Source organism: Aquila chrysaetos, chromosome 16 (assembly GCF_900496995.4).
Source record: "Aquila chrysaetos chrysaetos chromosome 16, bAquChr1.4, whole genome shotgun sequence".
Taxonomy (NCBI): Eukaryota; Metazoa; Chordata; class Aves; order Accipitriformes; family Accipitridae; genus Aquila; species Aquila chrysaetos.
This window is the reverse complement of record NC_044019.1, coordinates 18,628,059-18,653,826: the sequence shown is the minus strand read 5'-3', so window position 1 is coordinate 18,653,826 and position 25,768 is coordinate 18,628,059.

The window sequence follows — 25,768 nt, the reverse complement described above, 5'->3', positions numbered from 1 at the left end:
GTTTTGTCACAGACTACTTAGAGCTACCAGACCAAAAGGAATGTCTTTCTACAAATCATCTAACCCAGCTTTAACCTTCTACCTCTACAGAAGGCAATTTTAAGACTGAGTTGTGAAGGGCTAGTAAGCAAGTTTTTTTTACTCACAAGGATATCCCACTAACATGCATAGAAGTTGTCTAAAGCAATCGGTGTTATGCATATGTTTCCAAGACCGTAGGTTTAGGATTCTAAGTTAGAAGTATGTGGCTGAGAAAAGAAAGTGGACTAACATGTTTAATGACTCTCTACAACTACCTGAAAGGAGGTTGTAGTGAGGTGGGGGTCGGTCTCTTTCCCCAAGTAACAAGTGATAGGATGAGAGGAAATGGCCTCAAGTTGCACCAGGGGAGGTTTAGATTGGATATTAGGAAAAATTTCTTCACCAAAAGGGTTACTAAGCATTGGAACAGGCTGCCCAGGGAAGTGGTTGAATCTCCACCCCTGGAGGTATTTAAAAGATGCGTAGATGTGGTGCTTAGGGACATGGTTTAGTGGTGGACTTGGCAGTGTGAGGTTTACAGTTGGACTTGATCTTAAAAGTCTTTTCCAACCTAAATGATTCTATGGTTCTATGATTCTATAACCCTACTTATGTAACTTCACTACAAAAATAATTCAGTACCAGTTTGGCAAAGTGAAGTTGATGCTAATTAGTTGATTAATTTCATTTCCACCGCCAGAATCTTCTTCAGTGGTTACATATCAATATCCTGTGATTGCAGCAATAAAATATCTGTAACTGTTATGCATATACAGCTATATTCACAACTTGTTTATCTCCACTGACAGTGTGGTATAAATAAGAATCATGTATTACTGCTCCAGTATATATTCAGCTTCTCTGTGACTCTAATATTAATGTCTCCCCTTGAACTTGCTTCATGATTTGTTTATTTAGGAATGATAAGAGATGTCAGATTTAGGCTTTGCTTAAAGATAGCAGCAATGACAATCAGCTCCAAAGATGAGAAGCGACGTGAGCTTTCAGACCTTGAAATAACCTGCTTAGCAAATTATCTCTATGTGTGGTGCTATCCATTACTTATAAATGAATACTAAAAGGTATAATATCTCAGAATTGATATACTGAAATAAATGAAATCCTGGCCATTATCTACCATGATGCTGTGTGTGGTTTTAATTGTAGATTGGTTGATCTTTGTGCTTAAGAACCAGAGGACAGTTTGCTACATCAGCACTCAGTCCCTGGAATAACAATGGGATAGCATAGTAGGAGAGCAGAAATTCTCAACATCTCGTGAAATTTCTTACTTCAGAAACAAAGCAAACAAGATCTTACTATCAGACATCTGGAGAAGAGGCAATGTGAGACCTCACATCAGTTTGTGTACAGCTGCACAGTGGTTCCAGAGTGCACCTTCCTATTTTTGCTATCTTAATGGAAATAAATCTCCTTCCCTTTTAACTAACTTTCAGAAGAAAGGGCACAGGAATTTTCTTCTACCAGATTTAGTCTTGAAGATATTGAGGGACACAGCAAGATGGTGTGACACTTGTCCACAGCATAATATTCAAAGTGCCCTCTGTATGGGTTATTGGATTGAGGATGCATAAATGAAATTTCTTCTTAAGCCTTTTGTGCAGCTGTGCAAGGTCTTTGATCACAGTCTATTCACTAACTGCACTCCAGAGAATAAAGTTACTTTCTCTTTCTGCCTGTTGCATTTTCCACACAGCAAAAATGTAAACAGAGGTAAAGATTTAAAGCAGCCTCCAAATCAGCACAGGGGCACAACAGGATGCTCTGATCATAGAGGCAGTGTACTCTCAGCTTGTTCTTTAAGGGACAACCCTGGAAGATGATGTGTGTTAGATCCTTAGATTTTCTTCAGGTTGCTGTGAGCTGCTGAATCACTGCAAAGAGGCTGGAAAATTACATCAGAGAAGGCCTCTCAGATAAAGTGAGACACTGAAGACGGATGGAAAAGAAGGTAAAAAATATAGACTAAAACCTGTCCTCTGCTCCATCATAAGTGTGAGGCTACAAAGTGTGAGATTGTTCTCCAAGAGCAACTGATTGTAATTGGCTTCTGAATGCCTTGAAAGACTAAAACTTCAGCTGGGGACATCCAACAGCAGTCACAGTCCTTAACAGAGTTCTGAGTATGAAAACCGAGTACTTAGGGGGATATTAAGCATATGAAGAATCTGAATTGAAGATTTCCTTGGTCTAAGTGAGGTGCAGCACAGTTCTTTTCCTTTTTTTTTTCTTGCCCCATGTCTGTGAAGCTTTACAGTCCAGGTATTCCCAGGTCTAGGAACAGAGATGACTTCACCTCTGTGATTCGCTGTAGCTTAATCAAACACTTCCCATAAACTCCTTTCCAGTGAGTTAAATTTGATTCCTCAGTTGAGTTCCTAAATCCTAGGCTCCAACTGCATAGACACTTTGGCAAGGCAGATGAGAAATATCTTGTGACATGGGAATTTTCTGTTATTTTGTCTTCAACAGCTTTCCTTTCATGTGGCAAGAGAAAATAGCATGACCAAGTGCTAAAAACACAACAAATGCTTCCTTCTGAGATCATCTAAAATACTCATTTTGACTTTTTCAACTGGGCAACTGGTAATAATCTCCTATAACTATGGAATAAATGAGGAAATAAAAATAATTTATATCTAAGTTTGTCATTTACATAATTTGTTTATCCAGTTCACAACAACTCAATGCATTTTTAGATGAGTGTGTCTCATTCATACAATTTTTTTTTTTCCTTCTACCATTTTTCTGCCTTGCTGTGTTCTTCAATGAGTTCCTCTAAGAAATGGCTGTTATTGCTGTTAGGTAATGGAAAAACAGGCAATGGCTTTTTTTTTGCTTTTGAGCACAGTCACTACTGCATCCAATAACCACTCTTCCTTTTCCAGGTAGTGAACACCACATGGGTTTCATTTTATAATCCAGAAAAAAATGCCACAGCCAAATTAGTCTGTATTAGAAACACTGAGAAGATTCCCTTTTTCATCACTGTCTCTATACATAGCAGAGAGAGAAAGAGATATTACTTAACCTTGAGAACAGCAGATTTAATTGTTGATGTATTCTTAGGCACGCCTTTGAATTTACTTTTCTCATTTTGCGTGAACAGAATTCCAAACTAGAAGCTGAAGGACTGAAGTTGCATATAGATGCATAGATAGATAGCATATTTGTCTCTGTGTAACAGGCATAGTTAGTCTTATCCATGCAATTATGGAAACAGAAATACATTCTCAAAGCTTAGACAGATGCTTTCTATTTAGTACTGACTGACTGGAAAGGAAATCTCTCTCATCTTATTCATACATATTTATAGCTGGGGTTTTTTCCCCAAAAAGATTTTGTTTAAAAACTATGGTTTGGTCTGGTTTAGTTCATAACACTAAAAACCCAAGTGCCTAGTCACCAAAAAAACCTCAGCCTTTCCTGTAGGCAGGAAAGTATGCTGCTTTTAGATTCAAATGACCTGACATTCAAAACTGCTGATTATGAACAGATCCCTTCAAAATCAGTAGGATTAGCAGCACTTACACCTTTGAGAAATTCAGACCAAAATTAAGTGTATAAGTGTGTGAACTCTGCAATCTGCCTGCAAACTAGATACCAGTAACCAAACGTATTTCAAGACAGCAGTAAATCCACATTCATCTTTGTGTTGTTTCATCATGACTTTTCCCATCTATGAAGACCAACAGAACAGATATGTATATAACAAACAAATCTCACTAGTTTATTACCTGATTATTTTTCCCCCCTCAGTTCCAGTACTTCTAGCATTCAGGATAATGTTGTCATCAATCATTTATTTCATTTATTAATTACTTTACATTAACATTTAACAGCTATCATCACTGTTAACTGTAAAGTTTAAATCATCAACTAGATAGTGCTCCTTGCAGAAGACAATTAAAAGTACTAATCATGACAAAGAGTAGCTTCAAATTCTTGAGGTGATGTAACAAACCTAAGGTTATTAGTAAATTGAGATTAAGGTGGGGAAAACATATTTCTAGTATAGATAAGACATAGGCAAAGCAGTAATTCTCTTTTCTGAAACATCTGCTTTTTTGCAGCTGTACAATGAAAGATCACTTTCTTGCTAGCTTTGAGATAAAACAAATACTTGCCTAAGGAGCAAATTATAAAAAAAAATCCAACCTATACATTCAAATGCAAGAGCCATTTTTCACACTTTTTAAACCAAGATTGCCTCTTTTTTTTCTTGTTTTCAGCATTTAATAGGATGAGTTACTTCACAAGCACAATTCCCCACCCTATCTTTAAGTGAATAATAACGTCAGCAAGTGTTTCTCTTCAATTTAACTGTGGTGAGATTTCAGAGATTTTCTTTATTATGCAGCATGCATATTTTGTGCTACAAAGTTTTATAGCCCCAGAATGGTTTTCTGCAACATTTTTTAAAAGATACTAATAGTGTGATATTTAAAATAGACTTAAAAGAGCATAAAACTAATAATTGCCACATCTACATAGTGCTGTCAAAATGAATAGTAATCATTCTGGTATTAATATCAGTAATTCTTCTCAAAAGCATTTAAACTTGGCATTGCTATCATTACCAAATGTGTTTATATCAGCTACTGTAATAGTTTTTCTAATGCCATAAATTTCTTCAATTAATTATAAACAAATTGGCATACTTAATTAATGGGTCCTAGTAATAATATATTATCTCAGGTATGTGTCAATGATATCTAGTTAATAGCAGTGATGCAGCTTAATTAATGATGCCAAATGCTATAACTTTGTTAATACCAAAAGGCGCACTAGTATTCCTAGAAAAGAAAATTAGGTGTCTTCAATACAGAAACAAACAAGAGTGCACTGAGTTGAGGGCAAAATGATCCTGCCATGTTAACTTTAAGTAACTCTGAACTTACACAGTATAACAGAGAAAAATCTTGCCTAATACTTAACTTCTCACAGAATAAACAAAATATATACTGACTGAAACAGAGTGTCATATCACTTGTCAGCTCAATTGGCAATGAGCAGCTGTTGTTCCTGTGTAGGACAAAGAAACACAGGGAAAACTAGGCATATGATATTCCTTAATTCTGTTTAGCAGACCTCTGTTTATCAGAATTTATGAACAATCTGTTTCTCAAGCTATCTGGACACAGTTTCACAGGAACATTGAAACTTTCTGTCTACATAGTTAGAACTCAAGGTTACACAGGGCAGCTTCATGGGAGATAGCGGTATCACAGGGCCTTGTTCTTTGGTGTGGTTTGGTAGCAGGGCCTTGCTAGTGGTAGGATTTGTAACATTCAAGGGATACTCCTGATTTTCATGCATACCAGTGAAGAGAATAGGGTGTCATCTACTAGGTCACTAAAGCTACCAGGCTGAGGCAGGTGACTTCAGGTAGCTATGAAGAAAAGCTGAGAAGAGATTTTGGTGCAATAAACCACGCTTTTCTTCAAGATTCTAGGACTAACTTTATTTTGGAAATTTTTTATTATTTTTCCCTTTTTACTCATTAGTTCAGTGGCTAAAACCCCTACAGACAAAGAAATCTGGTCTTGGTGTCCAGCTCCACCTGAGGGGTATTTAAAATCACATTATTTCTCCAGCAAAGGGATTAAATGGCTATTGGTCCATTGAGGAGGGGAAAAAAGGAAGTAAAGGGATGCTCTCACAATTCTTGATGGAATTATTTCTGTTTAAAGCAACCATTTTTTTATTATACATTCTATATCTTTTGAAGCATAACTTTTACATACTGCATAAACAAAAGTAAAAGGAGTCTGGGCCTTATTTTGCTGTCTTCCAAGTAAAGTCTCAGCACAATTAGTGCCAGAATCTTTTTCTGATGCCCCATCTTGACTTTTAGGCTTAGCGATGTCTATCAGTAAGCACTGCATCTCCATGAGTAATACATGATATATAAGCAACAAATTTATGTATCTTCCTGCAAAAGTCATACTGCTCTGTTCCTCTTTATGTTAGTCCATATGATTCCAAGAGACTTCACCCAAACCTTACCTTTTTAAAGGGTATAAAAGTCTCATGCTCCAACAGCTTACCTAGTCTACTACGTTGCCTCTGAAAGACAGTTGCTTTTCTTTTACTGCACTTTATGCAGTTACTGTATTTTTTACACTTCTGTATTTAATAGTATCAGCTCACTATTTTTTGCTAAATTCAAGTCAATCTGTTACTGTAATGAGTAATGAACAGAAAATATGAAATGTCACAGTTTTGTAGCAAAAGTCACCAATTTCAGCTACTTTCCCCAGAAAGAATAATCTGAACTTTACAAACTGCCCAATATGAAACACTGCAAGGTAAAAAACTTTGTCTTCTCATTTTGCTAGCCATAGAAACTGTTCTTGTGAACTTTGTGCTTATATAGCATAACTGTTTACATCCAAGTGCTTTGGGTTATCTACATTATCATTTAATCCTATACATATCTGTGAAGTATCTAGCACATTTCTGAGTGCTATAAAAATTAACACTTGAAGGAGCACAATAAATGACTTGAGTTAGCGAAGTAAAATTATCCGTTCATCAGGGCAGTCAGTTTATAATGATATGTGACTATTACAGTGTAGCGTAGGCTGGTACTTGGATGGCTGAAAACTAGTTTGCTTGGTAACACAGTTCTATTATTTCCTTTCCTTCCTGGGGAGTGGAAGAGAGGTAGAATGAAAGAGAAGGAGGGATAAGAAAGATGGAGCGAAAATCCAGCTTTATTCTGTAAATACAAAAACCCTTTAGTACAATCCACCCTCGAAACTGAGATGTTTTGGTATTTCCTTCAGATTGCATTAATTGCCAGGGAAAGGCCTACTAGAGATAGAGCATATCTGAATGAGTCCTTGGTCCTAGAGAACATGGCAGGCTACAGAAGGTAATTGGCTCTAGAGAAAGGATAGTTCAGGGCCGGCTTTCGCTCTCGGAACACTTAAGCAAACTATGTTACCACTGACATTTGAAATTACGTTGCAAATATTAGAAAAGAAATTGAGCAGTCTCTCCATTTCATTATCAGAAATTAATATGTCATTTAATGCCAAACAGCCTAAAATAGAGATTCTACTAGGTCTGCTTAGCACATCTCAGTTATTACCTAGTACATGAAAATTGCTTGCAACTTAGATTGGCTTTTTCCCTTTAGAAGGCAAGGACTTTATGTCCAAGTCCTCGTAATGATAAAATGTCATAAAATGTCTCCTCATCCATGCATTTACTCTAGTAGGGCTTTGGCCAGTACAATTTTCAGACAGCCAAATGGATTTATTTCTTTCTGCTTGCAATTTATTAAAGAAAAGCACAGTATTTCCAAATAGTACTGAAGACTGGTATTCTTGAAAGGCTTGCTGTGTGTTGACATATATAAATGTAATAATAAATTAGCAATAGTCAGTAATTTGCAGACAGCAAAATGAAATCAAGTTACTCTTGCAAGCCACCGAGCCTGAAATTTATCATCTCTCTATATTCACAAAGGAATAAAGATCAATGGCTTTCTAACCACACTGTGTGCTGAAGCTCTCAGCCTGGAAGGCGCCACTTGGAAAAATGGAACAATGTGCAAAAGAAAATACACTGAAACCATTCTTACACAGTCTCCATTCTGGTACCAAACTCACGTCAAGATGAGTCTACCATGCTCTCCTCCTACTACCATGTGTGTTAAATTACAGTCTTCTATTGCAAATGGGAGCCCCAGAAATAATGTAAACTGTTTACAGCTGCTTTGCATAGGGCATCCTGCTGAACAGATCTTGTGCTGACAAGTTCTGCTACAAAGTCAAAATGGTTTTACACCACTAATAACTTTTGTTGTATTTTCTGACTTGACAGAGCTGAATGTATGACCTAGCAGGTATTTTTCACCTTTAATTTCTCTATTTATCTCTCTCACTGGATACAGAAGTATCAAAATGAAACTGCTATGGGCTAGGTCCACCTTGAATATTTCTGTCACTGCACAGAGGTGTTTTCTAAAATGTCTGGATCTAAGTTTCAGCGACAATGGTAATGTATGTAGAGGCTGTATTGGATTTGTGTGGTGGGATTTTGGTAGTGGGGGAGGGGCTACAGGGATGGCTCCTGTGAGAAGCTGCTAGAAGTTTCCTGGGCTCCAAGTCTGACCCGCCACTGGCCAAGGCAAAGCTCATCAGCAATGGTGGCAGGGCCTCTGGGATAACATATTTAAGAAGGAGAAACCTGCAGCAGAGAGGGGAGTGGAATGTGAGAGAAACACCTGTGCAGACAGCGAGGTCAGTGAAGAAGGCCGGGGGGGTGGGAGGAGGTGTGCCGGAGGAGGTGATTCCCCCGCAGCCCATGGTGAGATGGCAGGCTGTCCCCCCGCAGCCCATGGTGAGATGGCAGGCTGTCCCCCCCCCAGCCCATGGAGGTGCGCGGTGGAGCAGATGCCCACCTGCAGCCTGTGGAGGACCCCACGCCGGAGCAGGTGGATGCCCCCGAAGAAGGCCATGACTCCATGGGAAAGCCCGTGCTGGAGCAGTCTGTTCCTGAAGGACTGCACTCCATGGAAGGAACCCACGCTGGAGCAGTTCATGAAGAACTGCAGCCCGGGGGAAGGACTTACATTGGAGAAGTTCATGGAGGACTGTCTCCCATGGGAGGGACTCCACACTGGAGCATGGGAAGAGTGTGAGGAGTCCTGCCCCTGAGGAGGAAGGAGCAGCAGAGACAATGTGTGAGGAACTGACCCCAAACCCCATTCCCCGTCCCCCTGTGCTGCTTGGGGGGGAGGAGGCAGAGAAAATTGGGAGTGGAGATGAGCCTGGCAAGAAGGGAAGGGTGGGGGGAAAGTGTTTTAAGATTTGGGTTTACTTCTCATTATCCTGTTTTGATTTGATTGGTAACAAATTAAATTGACATTGTTTTTTCCCCAAGTCGAGTCTATTTTTGCTCATGACCATAATTGGTGAGTGATCCCTCCCTGTCCTTGTGTCAACCTATGAGCTTTTTGTTACATTTTCTCCTCCCCATTCCACTGGGTGGAGGAGTGAGCGAGCAGCCACATGGTGCTTTGTTTCCAGCTGGGCCTAAACCAAGACAGAGGCTTAAGAGACAGTGGGTTCTGATATGTAACAGCCCATTCAATTTTTTTTAACTTGGTTAAAAAGCATTTGGCATTTTCTCCACTCAGAACTGGTACAACAATTTCATCCTCTCTCAGCATTCTGAAAACAGTCAAGTTCATTATCAGGCTCAGAGATTTTCTGTCAAAGGTGGATGTGAGCCACACACATTCATCCTTATTCTCACCTGTTTTCAGTTCAGAAAATGTCAAGGTTTTTTGGCAGAAGGGACTCTGTCAACCTTTCTCTGTCTTCCACTATTGATTATCAACCTAATAGTTCTCAAAGATAGATATCTACACTTTAGTTTTTGAGTGCTCAGGTCTAGAGCTACAGTCCCCATGCACTGATTTATTTCACTGTTTGTTACAGATCAGATACTGCTGTTGTCGTTTATTAATGAAGTCCACATGAATAATAGCTGCTTTCCCTGCCTTTTTTAAATTACAGACGTGACCTAGAACATCTCTTACTTTATCCTAAGAACAGAGAACTTTTTTACTGAAAAAGTACTGAAAAAGACAGCATCGGCCACAATGTACTTATAAACAACATTTTCTTTTGTTACCATACTTGAATCTAAGTTAAGCTCTAGGTCTAGTCACATCAATAGGTATATTATATGAAACTCTGCTTTATTTTGAAACAGACATTGTTCTCCAATCTCCTTATACTTTGCACTGTTTCCATGTGGCTCTTGAGTGACCTACTTCACAGCAAGATTTACTTTGCTTCTTATGAACTGTGCTTTTCTTTGTCATCTCATGGGATTCACCAGAACCACAAAAAACGTTACATCAACAGAATTACTAATAAATATGGGAGCTTTTATATCAAATGAAGCACAAAGTATCTCAGTAATGTTGTAGAGATACAACAAAGATATGACCTTAATGAGAAGGTCCCCTGTTTTCTTCACTTAAGTATAGAGAGTAATTTGTGCTGAATGAGAATCCCCCTGAGTTTATGAATAGCTAGATCTCCCACTTCGTACCAGTAACAATTAGGTAACATTTGACATTTTTTAGAAAAAATTAGGCACTCTTAAGAGAAAACACTAAATCTTCAACAAAGTATCTTCATTAAAAGATATGCATAAACATTTTACCATGTAATAACCTGCTTTATCTACATGAAAAGTAACATGCTTACTGCCTTGTACCATCACAACTGCCAGCAGCATCTATCTGTGAGCCACCAATTTATACTTATTCAATCACTTCTTATCCTCTGTCTTCTTTTCTGCTTAACAATGCAAGAAACCTGCTGGTAAAAGTATTACACAGCTTTAAATCACTAGGTTTGCCACAGCAAATAATTCATGAAAACAGTGACCTTCCTATAACTTGTTTATATATGTACTGAGGGGGAAATTCTTCCCGGCATGAAAGCAGACAGTAAGAAAGGTGCTTGACATAAGGTGTAGATTTAAACAAGAAACAAAATTCAGTTCACTATATATGCATAATTTCAATAACAGGGATTCAGAAGTGCCATCAGATCTGGTTTATAAGTACTGCAGATCATCCAATGACTCTACTCAATTCCAGCGCATTGCACAGCACTAGAACCTTCATCAATGATGCCAGAGACTATTCAAGCTGTCATTTAAAACAGCTCGTGTCACAATGTCATATCCCTTTATATATTTTGATCGAAGCCAGAAGAGCATCCTGCAGAACTTCTTGCAGAGTGTCAGTCTATAATATAACCTGTTTATTGAGAAGTTTTTTGAGTCCTTATGAAATTCTACACTTAGTATAATAATTTAGGGCTGCACTTACTACTAAAGAAAAACATTGGATGATCACGATAATTACAAGCCTGAACAGAACAGTTCAGTTAAAATTTAGGCAACAGAAAATGAGCAACCAAGATGCAGATTCTGCAATTGGAAAATCTTCCAGAGCTTGGTATCTGGGTCATATAGCTGCCCAGTTTGCCTTCTGCGTAGCAACATCGACAGAGAAAGCAGTTGAAGGGGATTCATATTTACATTTCTCACCAGGGTAAACAAGAACAGGCACTGCAAATTGCATGTTTAGGGAGCTGTATTTGGGGCTGCAGTGCTACAGTGACAGCTGTTTTTCTAAACCTAGAAGTAATGCCTTGAAAAGACCAGCTATATTCTGTTCATATGTGTACAATATAAGGATTTAGAATGCAAGTTAAAAGTGTTTAAGATAATGTAATGGTCGTTAGCTCCTTAAGCAGCACAAAGACTAAATTGTTACTAAACAACTAGTGGTGTGAAACACTGAGACACTGGATTGTAACTCCACTAGGTCATCTGATCTAAGACTTTTCAAGAAAAGCTATCATTTTATGGGCATTGGCAACTCTGCCTCAAAAAAACTTGAATGTCAGAGGCTGCCAAACCTATATTCATCTAAACCTTAATCTATATTTTAATTCACTTGTAATAATAACAGAAATACATGCATCACAATCTGGCCCTGGCATGAAATGGACCTTCAGAGTCAAGTAGCTTTCTTATCTATTTCCTACCTCCTCACTACAGTAAGAATTTACTTCAAGTGATGATAATCATCAAGTGATGACCAAGGCAGAAATTTAATTTTTCAGTCTGCAGACACTGAGGTTCAAACTAAAGGTTAAATGGAAGAATGCCTCAAATTCACTCATCACAGAGACTAACTGCTGGTACCTTTGCACATGTGTGTTTTTTACATAAAATTCTTTAATTAACTGTAATAATTAAAAGGACTGGAAACTAATTTAGGGCCTACATTCTCCTGCTTTTGGACCTAATCCTTCATTATTATGACAACCCAATTGAAAAGTATCACTATGAGCATTACAGTGTTGGTAAAGAGCGATTAAAAAAGGGCAATCAGTACCTCCACACAGTACAAAAAAGGCGTTATGATGAAAGGTGGTATTAACACACAGTCCATGACACATAATCCCATTTTGCAAAAGTAATGTCATAAGACAAGCATTTTCTTTTCACCGATTATCTATCTGAAATCTGGAATTACTAATGTATCAAGAATAAAGATTTCATGTTTTATACTAAATATGTACTGGAACACTTCATCTCTTCTCATTATATAAATTCTGAGAACCTGCCCATATACTTGACCGATGATAAGCCTTACAAGCTTTTGCAACGTTACAAACAACTGCATCCATGTAACAATGGGCATTTTGTGCTGCACAGATTTGTTCAGTGGATCAATGATTTGTGAAATAGCAACTCAAAATTTTCCTGACATTAAAATGTGATAGCATCTTACTCAACATTTTGACAAATCTTTCTCCATCAAACTAATCCTGCATACAGAGAAAACAGGTACCAGTCCATTCAACTGGCATGAAAACTTTACAGAAGCTTTTGATGGTGGAAGTTTACATTTTATTATGCCAGGAGTATTTGAGCTTTTATATTAAATATTTGATAATATAAGACATAAGATGTCTAACGTACTTCACTGAAAGGCTATTTTAGGAAAAGTTTTCCATCCAGTAATCATTTATGACTGTCCATTTATGACTTAGTTCCTCCTAGAATTCATTAGACCCAGAGTACTTTCTCAATAATTTATTTCCATTTGTTTTTCTGTTGAATAGAGGACATGACCCTGATGAAAAATCCTGATGAAACTTTGCAGGTAACCCTTCAGAATGGGCTATTCCAGTTATGGTAAACACTATTTGTTCCCTGGTCTGATGAGAATTTAATTACTACATAATTTACCCTTTCTCTTTTATTGCATACAGAAGAGATTTTGGGCTTTACCTCTTAGTGATCAGGATGTACAAAAGAGATGGAGTACATTTTGGTGACTGCAGGTTCTAAGGGACCTGTTGTGCAACATCGTGGCTCTTGAGTTGATCTAGAAGCAGCTGAGGTGCCCAGGACCTCCACCAGACTGATGGCTAGGCAGTAGTTCTGGACCACTTGAGAGTACAGATTAGGCCCTCAAATCTTTAGATTTCCTCTGCACCTTCTTTCTATGGCCAGATAACAGACTTTTAGGACTATTTTACTATATGTTTGTACTTCTGAGCAAAGACAAAGAAGTAAGAAGTAATAATCTCAAATGGCACTCAGAAAGTCCATATAAGCAAAGTTAATCCTTTTTCTCACCTCTTCTCTTCCCTCTGTTCATTAGCCTGCTATTACGAATGTTTAAAATTCTGCTGTCCCCTTCTAACTGTTGCCTTTTTTTATATTAAACCATTTATAGAACCTCTTCACTAAGGAAAGTGCTTCTCTTCTCTCTTGCTTCATCTATTTCAATAGCTGTGCACAGGAAATAATGAACAATATTCCTGCTTTATTATTTTACCAGCATGGAATAAAACCCATTTTGGTCTCATATCTTTTCATTGGACAACTGGTAAAGTAAGGGACGAATCAATCACTAGAAGAATGTTAAAAATTGGCAAAAGGAAATATTTAGAAATTACTTTGACTTAATAAAAAGGCAGTCACAAGAACGCAGATTAAATGTAGGCCTTAAAAAAACCTCTTTATCAACAATTAAAGTCTTTGCAGCACGAATAACATCCAGAAGAAAACTGTTGCAAACAAATGTTAATCTTTTGGAATCTAGTCATGTAAACCGATCTGTTCAAAGATGCAACATACTTGGATTTTAATCACATTTGCAAACAAAAAATATGAATCATTCACTTGTCCTTTGTCTACTTTTTGTCTCATGACACCATCAGTTCACACATTTCTGGCATCTCAGCTGTGTCTGGAGCTTGGAGTCCAGCAATAAGAGAGAAGTCACTCCTCAGAGTAGTCTGCCCCCTGGACTACAGCCTTTTTTTGTGGCCCTTCACCATCATGCGGTCCTACAGAGCAGAGAAGATGTGTGACACCCTCAGGTGATAGATACAGTGTGCAGTGCTTCACACACAAGACAAATAGCTGAAATCTGTCTTCAACCACGGAAAACTGTTTTTATCATCAAAAATGTGGTAAATGAAGACCTACCAAATGACAGATTCTAGTCACATCTCACAAAATGTTTCTGAGGAAGAAAGGGTCTCAAAGTCTTTTGTTTAACTATTGTACTGGTGTCTCAAGGGGATGAGGTAAGATTCAATCTAAGCCTGCCCTAAAACATCTCCCTCAGGTCTACTTCTTGTTAGATGCTTGCACAGTTCACAGCCTGGCATTGTGCCACAGCACTTCTCACAAAACAGCAATACTTCCAATGTCCGAACAATGTCATACAAAGGTCAAGAAATTGCCAAGGCCTGTATACAATTACTCATTTACCCTTATAAACACAATGTCCTGTTAATAAATGAAGGTAGTTTTGTAGACACATCCATGCTGCTCTACCTGAAGCATGCTTAAACTTAGGTTTCCTCCCTCACACACTGTTACACTTATTTCAAATATTGTAACATAGAGACTGTGACACCAGGCTATGATAAAAAAGAAAAGAGAGTACAGCTATACCATAGGCAACTGTGTTGAATAACAATAGTCAGAAGCTCAAAACCCCTCCAGAAAGAGTCTTAAAAGATTATTTTGGAGAAAGATGTAAATAGCATGTAAATAACATGAAGTCAAGACATGTATTAACACATGTTGCAGAACTGAATGATGAACAGTACTCTCTTGTGAGTCAGAGGTACTTGCAAGCATTGGGAAAAAAAAATCATGAGAAATAGCACACCTACTTATTTCATGTGATCTCTCCCAAAAGGACCACCACCTATGATCAGCTCTGTTTTTTCTTCCACCATCAATTGCCTAGAAATTTCAAAACTATTAAGGAATGACAGTTTGAAAATTTTTGCTTTGGAAACACTAAATAGTTTTATTTCAACCTTTTCAATGAAAATTAAACTTTCAGCAAGGGATCCACTTATTTGATTTCAAACCAGTTAACTGTTAAGCTGCATTTTCCAGATGCAATATGTCACAATTGGACATGTACTTAGGAAAATTCTTGTGTCCTTTTTCCTATATAGGCCAGGCTCCATGGACAGCTTACCTATCTTACGATTAAAACATGCTATGACAGACTGCAGAAAGTAAGGACAAAGAGAAATTCACAGAGGGTCCTTGAGACAGTTCAGGTTTGAGGGATGTAAACTTCAATTTCCACAACAGGGCAATTCTGATTCATCTGTTATTTAGTGGATTTGAAATGAAACATTTCAGGGTACTTTTACAAAACGTAGTATTCAGATTTACCAGGAGGAAAAAACAAATGTAAGGTTTGTTTTGTTAAAAATCCCAATTTTCACAGAGAACGTTCTGATTATGAGAGTCAGTTAACTCTCAGAGTACTCATGGGCATTCTGTTGCCTTTAAGCAGAGCGTTTCCTTTTCCTCTTTAGTTATTTTAGTTATTCACAGGTAGAGTTCATTTCTCTGGACACAGAGTGCTGTCTGACTAGGGGCACCCACCATCCTATCCTATCTTCTTCCAAGTGGTGGAAGATCAGCCTTAGGAAAAAACTGTAGAAACATACTGTAAATGGCTGTCCCTTCTATTAAGAGTTTGCCATATCAACAAACAGTGTGTTGCTATCTTCCTTTACGAATGGGATAATAGGAGAGAGAACATAGGAGTTGCCTTTTTCTTACAGAAAACCTTTAACAGCTGGAAAAGGTAGCCATGTACTCCAGCCTTGTGTCTGAACAGCATCACTGTCTTTCCTTGCTGGCAAATATGGCTTACGCTAGAAGTAAAGTTTGGATTCACAGTAAAGAAACAAATAGATAAGTAGAAAACTTCTAGCGGTGAATGATTCTCTCCTTACTTCAGTCAATCAGAACAAATGCATACACCTATTCTGCTAAATTATCACCTACCCATTATCATTTTAATAGCCTCTTCAAAGAGATCGTTCTCCCCTCAAACCAATTAGTTCCTTTCTTTTACTGTACAGTCAACAAACTTCCCCTTACTTATTACCTAAGTCAAGATCTCAACTCAGATCACAAGAAATTAAATATTAGCATTTATTGCACCATCCAGTTCCAAGAAGCAATTTCCACACAGCAAGATAATTAAAAGCTATCTTTCACAGCATAAGATTTCTGCAGGATAAGCATGGCAAAAAAAAGAAAAAAAAAAAAGATTCAGGAATTAGGGGTTTTTTCAAAATAGCTTTCCATTTAACAAAAAAAACGTTGTTCTAGAGTATGGCAAAGAAATATATTTTAACCCTTCATAATCTTTCACATGTATACTCTTCTGTATACAAACACTTGATAAGTTTCTTGTGCATAATTTTAAAATACAAAATATTTATAAAGAAATATATACAACATAAAGGCTTCTATACTGTGGGAAGAATTTAAAACGTAATTGGTTTTAAAGAGTACAGACTCAGGCAAATGCAGACTGCTTTTGCAAAAACCTTGTTGTACTTACACATAAAATCCTGAGAACTGCCTGACATGACAAATGTCAAATACAAGTGTTGAATTACTCCCCCTCCTCATCACTATGTGTATCATTTGACACATAAAGATAAGCCTAATGACTCAGATGAGACTAAGAAAATGAACAAAACAAGGCTTCAGTAAGAACAGCTTGCAAAACAAAACACATAGAGGGCTGTGCTGCCTCTGTAAGCTTCTAAACAGAACACAAAAACACTGCCAGGATAAGCAAGCAAAAATAAAAGAGAAAATCTCTGGTGCGAATGCAAAACAAGTCTATAGCTGCATTTTTCTGAAAATTCTCTGGGACCAGCCCTTTACAAACAGGTCAGTCAAGAAATTTGGGGTTGGATTCCAAAACAAATCCCTGTACATTTTACATGAGCTCAAATACAGCATTCACTTTTTACAATATCATAGCTTACTGAAGCAACAAGTCATATACCTTTTAGGATAATAATGTGATAGTGTTAGTTTGCCAGCCAACTGGCTACCAAAGACAAGTCTTCAGTGATGTACAGGGCTTTGCTGCTCATTCAATACTCATCAAAATTTGAATCCATCACAGACAGCCATGAAAGCTACTTCTTTCAACTATGATGGCTTTTACGAAAGGGCTTTATTTTGAAAACATTAACATCTTTTCTCTCCGCACTTTACAGTTGGCAGGATAGCCTGTGCTGTCCTAATAAATCCATACAAAAGGCATCTTGAGGATACAAAACTACAAAGTGAAGTGAGAACAAACATAGGTTTCTGCTCTTCTGTCCAGCAGGAGTATATAAACAGAGACAAAACTGGACCTCATAGGCTGCCGTTCAGATTGTTAGTTAAACTGGCTAATGGACACAATTAGCTTATAGGGAGAAGGTCCTACACAAAAGGTCAGTAGTAGCAATGAAGAGAAGCTTTGCCTCAGCAGTACTTACCACTGACCACCTAGTTTTTCTGCCTGATGGTTCAGCACATATGGAGTTTGTTTTTTCTCAATTTTGTAGAGTATGTCTGCTCTGACTGAAAAACTCCCATTTGCTTCAAGGGCAGCAAACTCAGATTGATACTGTGTGCTTCAGAAAGGCTCATTTCGGGATCAGGTGTCTGATACAGAAATCATAGAGGGCTGAACCTTGTCATCTCGTGTATATGATTGTGAAAACTATGTATACAGTTATTCAAATTGCTTGAGTTACTGTTGGTAGAGAAGGTTAATTCAGCTTAAACCCTCTTCTGAAGATAATCTGACCCTAAATAGTACAATAATATAAACTAAAAGCAATTACAGTAGCTGTATTTCAAGACTGATTGTTTTATTCCCAGCCTAGAATTGCAAAAGCTTCCCATTATTTGGACAAGTAAACAAATGAACATCTGTGGATCTTTGCAACAGAAACTCTTAATTCTAACCTATGTCAGATTTGACGTCTTACCAGAGTGTAACACTTTAAACACTTCTCTATGCATATAACACAGATAATAGTTCTGTGAACTTGCTGCACTATAACAACTTAACAACTGAATGCATCAACAATACTAACGTTTCTGATCCAAGATCCAGCATTCCATTCCTGAGGAAAGGCAACGGATATTTGGTTGCACCAAGAGCATTGGACTATCTGATGTCAGGACTGTGTGAACAGAAGGAAAATCCTCCAGAACATTCCCACTGGCACTCTGCAGTGGCCAAACTCTGTGGAAGACTTAATGAAAACATTTGGGTAAAATTCACCAGGGACAATTCAGAGATAGTAATAAATAACAGTAACACATCAGTAAATCTCAGAGCACTTTACAAGACAGATATAAGTCATGCTTGCAGCTAGAGAAACAAAGAAAGACACAATAGTAAGAGCTAGTTTCAAAGCAGTGAGAGTTGTTCCAGCAGGTCAGAGGGATGGGTCAGAACTGAACCTGCATCCTCTTTATCTGTATTTACAGTATTTGTCCCAGACACTAAATGGGCCTAACCCAGAGTTCATTGAAATAAACAGCAAAATCTCAGAGAGCCAAAGGAGCTCTGCAGCAAATCTTACACTCAGATCCTGATTCAAGCAAGCAACTAAGCACACACGCAAGAGAAACCACTCCTTGAATCAACTCCCAAACAAGAAAAGAGCTAACACCAGAAATAAAGTTCTCTATTCTGACAGAGAATGCTAACATCCATTTGATGACTGAATTACCTATCTAAAAGGTTTTATCACCTGTGAATGCCACAACTCAGGCACTTGAGAAACACAAACTGTGAGCTTTATGGAGTTACCTAGTTAAAGCTAATGTAACCAAGTGAAACATCATTAATTTTACCATACCCTCATCTATTCACATTGCACCTGCATACAGTCTCTGGTCTCTCCATAGACTTCCCTCTTAGAACCTCGTGAGTGTGTTCCACTCCTGTTAAAGTCCGACAGGGTTTAGAGTGAGCTCTCCCATGAACGTGTCCTGTATGATTTCCAAAAGCTGTGTATATCCTTTAAATAATAAAGGATGCATGCACTGCTGGTCTATTAGCAATATATTCCTAGTAATATGCTCTAGTGATCTAATTATAACAACAAAATACAAAAAATGAACTGGAGATAATAATTCTCATTTCTTAGCTCGCTACCTTGCCCTACAATGCTTCCTTCCACATGCAATCAAATAACCTAAATATTTAACTAAACAACAACCAGAGCAATTATTTGGAAACTTCTGGCATCAGTGATTTTAGACTATGAGCCACAGCTCATGGCTTTTTTCCCTTAAACACTCTTGTTCAATAAAATAAAATTACGAACAAGGGACACAGAAATTTCCTTTCTCCTTGTTTTCTACTAGAAAACAACCATCTTAAAAGAGAAAATATCAATATTACATTATCTGTTTGACAAGAACACCAGGAAGAGCAGATGTGGCGCAAGTCCTGAAAACGCCTTGACTTGCAGAACACATGCTTTGTTCCGTTTTGGACTCAGTTATCACTGACCCTCCATCCATCACCTATTACTCCATTGTTGATGACTGGATGTCATTTGAAAATGTGCTAAATCATGAAGCTGAATGTACTGGGTCTGTTTGGGATGGCTGTACTGTTGAGCAGTACTTGCACAGTGTCAGGGCTTTCTCTCTTTCCCACCCCGCCGCCCCCCACCCCTCCTCAGTGAGTAGGCTGGAGATGGGCAAGAACTTGAGAGGGAATGCAACCTGGACAGCTGACCCAAATTGACCAAAGGGATATTCCATGCTGCAGAGCATCATGCTCAGCAATAAAACAAAAGGTAGGGGATTTTGGGGAGGTAGACATTGCTCAGAGACTGGCTAGGCCTACTAGTCTACTTGTGGGAGGTGGTTAGTGATGGCCTTCACATTATTAGTTGGGGGTCTTTTTCTTCCTCTTTCCTTCATTTATTAAACTGTCTACCTTAACACACAAGTTTTCTCGCTGTGGGGGGAAGTGCGGTGCTTAGCTGCTGGCTGGGGTAAACTCATCGCATTGAGATTAAAAAATAAAATTCACATCTACAAAATGGAAGCTCCCACACCATATCAGTCTCCTGTAGCTACTGGGTTTGCAGGACTCCTTTCTGACAATGCTAAAGATCTCCTTTCCTCCTTTGAGCAGTCTGGAATAGTGAGACACTATGAAGCCTAGGAAATAAGTGAGTCTCAGAGCCGCATTAGGAACAGTATTGCCTTAGGTGGGATTGCAAAATAAACAGGACTCCAATTTCCCTTTATAGCTTTTACAGAGATTTAAATATGTATTTAAAATTCCAACTACAGTCAAGTGAATTGGTAGTAAAAATGAGACTGTTTTGAATGACTAATATAAACTGATCTTAGTGCCATTCATTGCTCCTTCTCAAGTGGAAATACAGTGTGTTAATGAGAGATTCATTGGAGGATACTCCATGGTTTAATGGAAAATGAACAAGACTACAGTTTGCAGGTCTGCAGTTGTTTTTCACACTGTCATTCCTCATATGACCACTCTGCTCAATGGAACTGGCCACAGAAGACTTACAGGAAGATGTCCAAGCTGTGCTAAAAAATAGCACAATTTTCCGTTTAAATCTTTTCAGAATGTCTCTGTAATTTTCAAAGGTGTTAGTCCAAGATTTTCTCTTTCTACTAAGAAAACTGTATCATTTTATTGTGTAGATGTTAGTAGCTCAAGTTAAACATACTGCTTCATTTGCTGATCATAAAAATAATTTTAAAAATAGTTTGTCCATGTTTTTAAATGACCAGAAGAATTTCATTACGTAGCTTGTCATTTGGATATAGCAACATCTAAATGCTAAGGAAGGTACCCACCACCAGTGGAATGCCATAGAAATCAACAGGTCTCAGAGCTAGTGAGACTAAACTAATTAAAATGCTGCTGTTGCTCACCACTGGAAAAGGCACTGCTCAAATTTTTAGAAGAGAAGATGTTTTACAGATATTTAAAATTAATTATTCATATATTGAAATGCAAATTGCAGTATGTAACTATCACTGTCAGGTTACAATAATCTACTCAAAAGCCTGCAATGCAGATTGCAAATGTTCATTATGCATGTACCAGCTTTGAAGAACCAGCTATTTATTAGCACTGGATCTTGTAAGTTGCACTTCATTTTTTTGCTATTGGAATTCCTTGAAAGGTTTGCAAATATTTGTGATTTATTGCTGATATTTTACTTATTTCATGCCGAAAAAGCTCTGAATTCTTTTTTGCATTCCCATGTGAGCTTATAACTTAAATACGGAGCAATAAATGAGAAGATCAAATGATAGATCACAGGAAATATTAGTATTCCCACTGCATTAGCAGCAAGTTCAAAATAATGGGCCCCACATATTAAGGTGCCTTTGAAGCAGACAACATATTTTGCAACACTAAGGAATGCACTATGCAAGACAGAAAGTACCTAAGGGAGATCGATGGCGAGCGTGAGAAAAAGGGACAATAGTTAATCACACAGTTAGCTTGGTCAATCAAATTAAAAACTTTGTTCCACATATCTTTTAATTTAATTCAGTTTATTGTTCCTTGGAAAATTGATTAAAAACATCAAATGCAAAAAGCTCTCAAAAAAGATCTTAAGTATAAAAATACAACCTTCATTACATTCTTCTTTTAATTTCCTCCAATTTAAAACCCAAATTTGAACATACCTCTGGGGAAAAAAAAATCACATGGTCAGAGGTTTCTTCTCGCCTTCTGAAGCAACAGACTTAGACTTCCTCTTCACCTTCCTGTGAACATTTTATTGTAAAGTCACAGAAACTGGACATTTCCCTCCTGAAGCTGATCAGCTATTCCCTTCCTCACAGTAATTCTTTACTGGGTTTTCATGCTAGTGGAACCCTGAACAATTGCTTTATAGATAGCAGGTATGTTTCACAGCTGGATGATTTCACAGTTCAGAGAAGCACTCAACTAGCTAACAGATCTCAGTTACACACCAGGCTGTCACAGGTGTCCAGGGTGACTCTGAAAAGTGTACTGGATGAGTTAATACTCATTGCAAGCAACTCACCTAGATAGTTCCAGTGACATTACTGAGACTTCATAATCTAATTAAAGTGCTGATTATTTTTCTGTTTGTGTTTCTTTTCTAAAATAGAGATACTAATTCTCCCTTTTTCTCAACTTCAATTTGTCTTGTATATTTACATAATAAGCTCTTCCGGGTAAAGACTATGTGTGTACCAAATGTCTGTGCAGTCACTGATATAAATTGGGTCTGATCCCACTGTTTTCAAGTATGAGCAAAGCAAATACATAATAAAAAGTGAACTATCAGTTTTGTCACAAAAAATAAAAACATTTAAACATTCCACACATCTGTTCACAGATCTTGCAGAAAGATAGTTTCAGTTATAATAAATGCCTGCTATTCAATTCTTTCAATACAAACACTTGCTGTAGATTCAATAGTAAAGTGTTTAACTTACTTATAATGCTGTTAATTGGTTAAATACTGTGACTTTTCAGCCTTCAAGGGTTTTTGTGTGTGTTCTTCAGGGTGTGAACTAATGCTCATGCTCATCCTGTTTATTTGTTTACTTGTTTATTCCTCTTGAAGTAAATTGGTCAATACTGCAACTGCCAACTGCTCCAACAGAAGTAATATGGGTGTCACTCTAAGAAAATCAGAACAGAGAGATGCCAACTTTGGTATCCAAACACTGAGACATCCAGAACCATCTGTGAGAATACTGACCTCAATAACTGAAGTTACTGAAAAATATGTTGCGCTTATTATTTTTTTCCAATTTACAAATGAATGGAGATTTACTATTAAATTCCAGGTAAGACATTCATCAAATATTGTCAAAATGCTCTGTCCTGACATACAATTTACAGAAGTCACAACTATCTGTTATGAACAGTTCCAAACCAGACTTCCTTAGTCACACAGACCAAGGTGTACTAGTCACTCTGCAAATGAAATAGCTGAGTGTTTGTTGAAACTCACTGTTAAATTGGTAATGCTAGCAAGTAAGGTTTGATACCCTGCTATTCTGGGTAGTGGCAAACAGAACCACGGCCTCTCAATTTCAATTTTACAATACATTCTATTTCCAAGGATATTTCCAGCTAGCTATTATTTCTACTGAAAATTTTAATTAAAAGGCCACTTTAGGAATAGTTCAAAATAGCTTCAAGAGATTTGTACGCTTTTGGTTTTTTCACCTTCTTTCAGGTGAAATAATCTGACAAAACAGTGTTCTTGGTTATTGAAAAATTAAACATCTAATGACTTCTGATAGGTCCCTGAGATTGCAAATGTCATTAATTTCAGCAATTCACATGCACATTGCACTACATTACAACTTTACAAAGGAGATTATTGTCATGTTAATCTCAAATAAGAATAATTTTAAAGGAATATTTTAGTAATTTAGATGTCAATCTTAAATCTAATTTTTATTTTAGCAACCTTCCCTATACCTCATTTACTTACAATTTTCTTCCAATCTGCTTCTGAACTCAAAACTGACTTTTGACAAAAAGAGACTAGTTCGCAATATTTATTTTTAATTTGTATGCTTCCTGTATCCCTTTTAGGAATAGCTACCAATTTATAACACAAGAAGACATTCTTATGTGAAGAAGTGGAAGATAATTCCAGTTTTTTAAAAAAATATTGAAGATTCAGGTAACACCCTAGAGGTGAAGAGGAGAATACCAGGAACATCAGTAGATGTAGTAGTGGAATTGTAATAACTCCTCATGTAATTTCTATAGCAGTAAAACAAATACAAGTGCCAATCCTTGGCATGTAGTGCACTGCTATAGCACTTTTACACCTGGATAGGCAGAGCTTGTGCAAGACTGTCTAAAGGATTCATAATATTATTTTTAATGTATACAACAGGGGAAATTAATAAGATATGTGCATTTGTTTTCAGGCTCAAATAACTAAACATTATAGACTGAAAGAGTTCATGCTAGCATGACTCCTTTCCAGAACATCTTCTGTCTGCAAAACCCAGTCTCAAGGAACAGCTCTTAGAATTCATTCTAATGAGAGTTCAAAGAACATGTCTTCTGGCTTTTAGTACAGTACATTTCCATAAAACCAATGCTGTAGTACAGAACCTTGGCATGGCAAAACTAACAGCACCACAGATCTTCCCAATGCTGTAATTTATTCTGACATTAAAGAAAGTAACTAGAAAACTTTCTAGAAAAAGTATAAAAGAGTATATTTCATGTAATATTATAAAATACAATAAAGTAAAATGTTAAGATTTCCACCACCTTTGAATTAACCATAATGACAGATCATTAGCTATCAAAAGGAAACAGATGCTAAAACCTAACTTGGAACACAGTGGAAGGTCCATCTCTACCTGTTGTATGTAATACAACAGCACGTATACCATACAAAAACGTCTTCGGTGAACATTAAAGCCACATGATTGAACTCCAAATTAAAAGACACTATTATTCTAAAGCTGCGTTCAGAGCCCTAAGTCTGTCTTGCCTGTATGCTTATCATAGCACAGTATTTCACTGAACTCACATACAAATTACATACAATTCAAAACTGTCAGTAGTTAGCTTACAAGGAGGTAATAGTATAATTTATGTAACTACCCCCACTTTCCTGTTTCTATATTGTAATAATCATAATTTGATATTGTAATAATCCAATTGGTCTCAACAGCTACTGTGTACTTATAAACTATACAAAATGCACCTCTGTTGTATTTTGAATGACTCTCATTGTCACCAAAACAGTACAAAAGGCCACAAATACAGACAAAATAACTTGACAGTGGCACACTGCAGTAATTAGATTCAACTTCTGTCACAGTCTGTACAATATTTGTGAAGAGAAAGTACATTTGTTCCAGACAAATATCCTCTTGCGGTGGCTTTTTAACAACCTGTAAGAGCTTCTATAGGTCAGGTAGCTAAGACAGCTGACTTCTCCTTCAAACTTAGAGCAAGAAAGATCCACATGGAAGACTTCCTTTGATATATTAAATAATCAGGTCATATCATACCTAACCCCACGGAATCTAAAAGGGAACCTTGTATTCCTGCTTCACAATTATCTTTTAAAGCCTATTGCCTTTCTTTATGAATCTTCCTTTTCTACTGAATTTTTGTACTAGTCTTCATATTCTGAATAAAAGTGTGTAAAATACTAAATATTAAAAATGCTAAAACAATTGAAACAGCATTGGAAAGCTTCTTCAAGTCTTTATGAATAGATAAAGTTCTGCTCTGTATCTGTATTTTACCAAAATTCTAGGAAAATATAACCTCAGATAGGAGGTACATATTTCCCATAGTCATTTCTTAGGTAAAAGTATGTCATTCTCAGAAGAGGAATAGTGTTGTCACAGACACCAGGGGGCTGGGCAGTGGGGGAAGACAAAGGGAGGAAGAAACATCCTGAACAAACAGAGAGAATAAAGAAAACAAACAAAAATCTAATTACATCTCCCTATTATTCAACAATTACCAGTGTTATTACTACTACTAATAGTGGTAGCAGTGTTCTTCAGTCAACAAAGTCCAACCCCAGATCACTACTTGTGCCTTAATTATGTATTTATTTATTGATTAGAAAAGCATTTTTACTCATTATAGTACGTGAGTACAGGCTTCATTTCAAGTGCTTAAGAATGCACTTAATTTTTAAATTTTGCTTACAACCTACTGAATAAACATTTTAAAACAGAAAACTATTTGCCTATTAGAAATAAAAATTTCTCTTTCTCTTGGGGAAATTCAAGGTACAATAAATACTTAAGG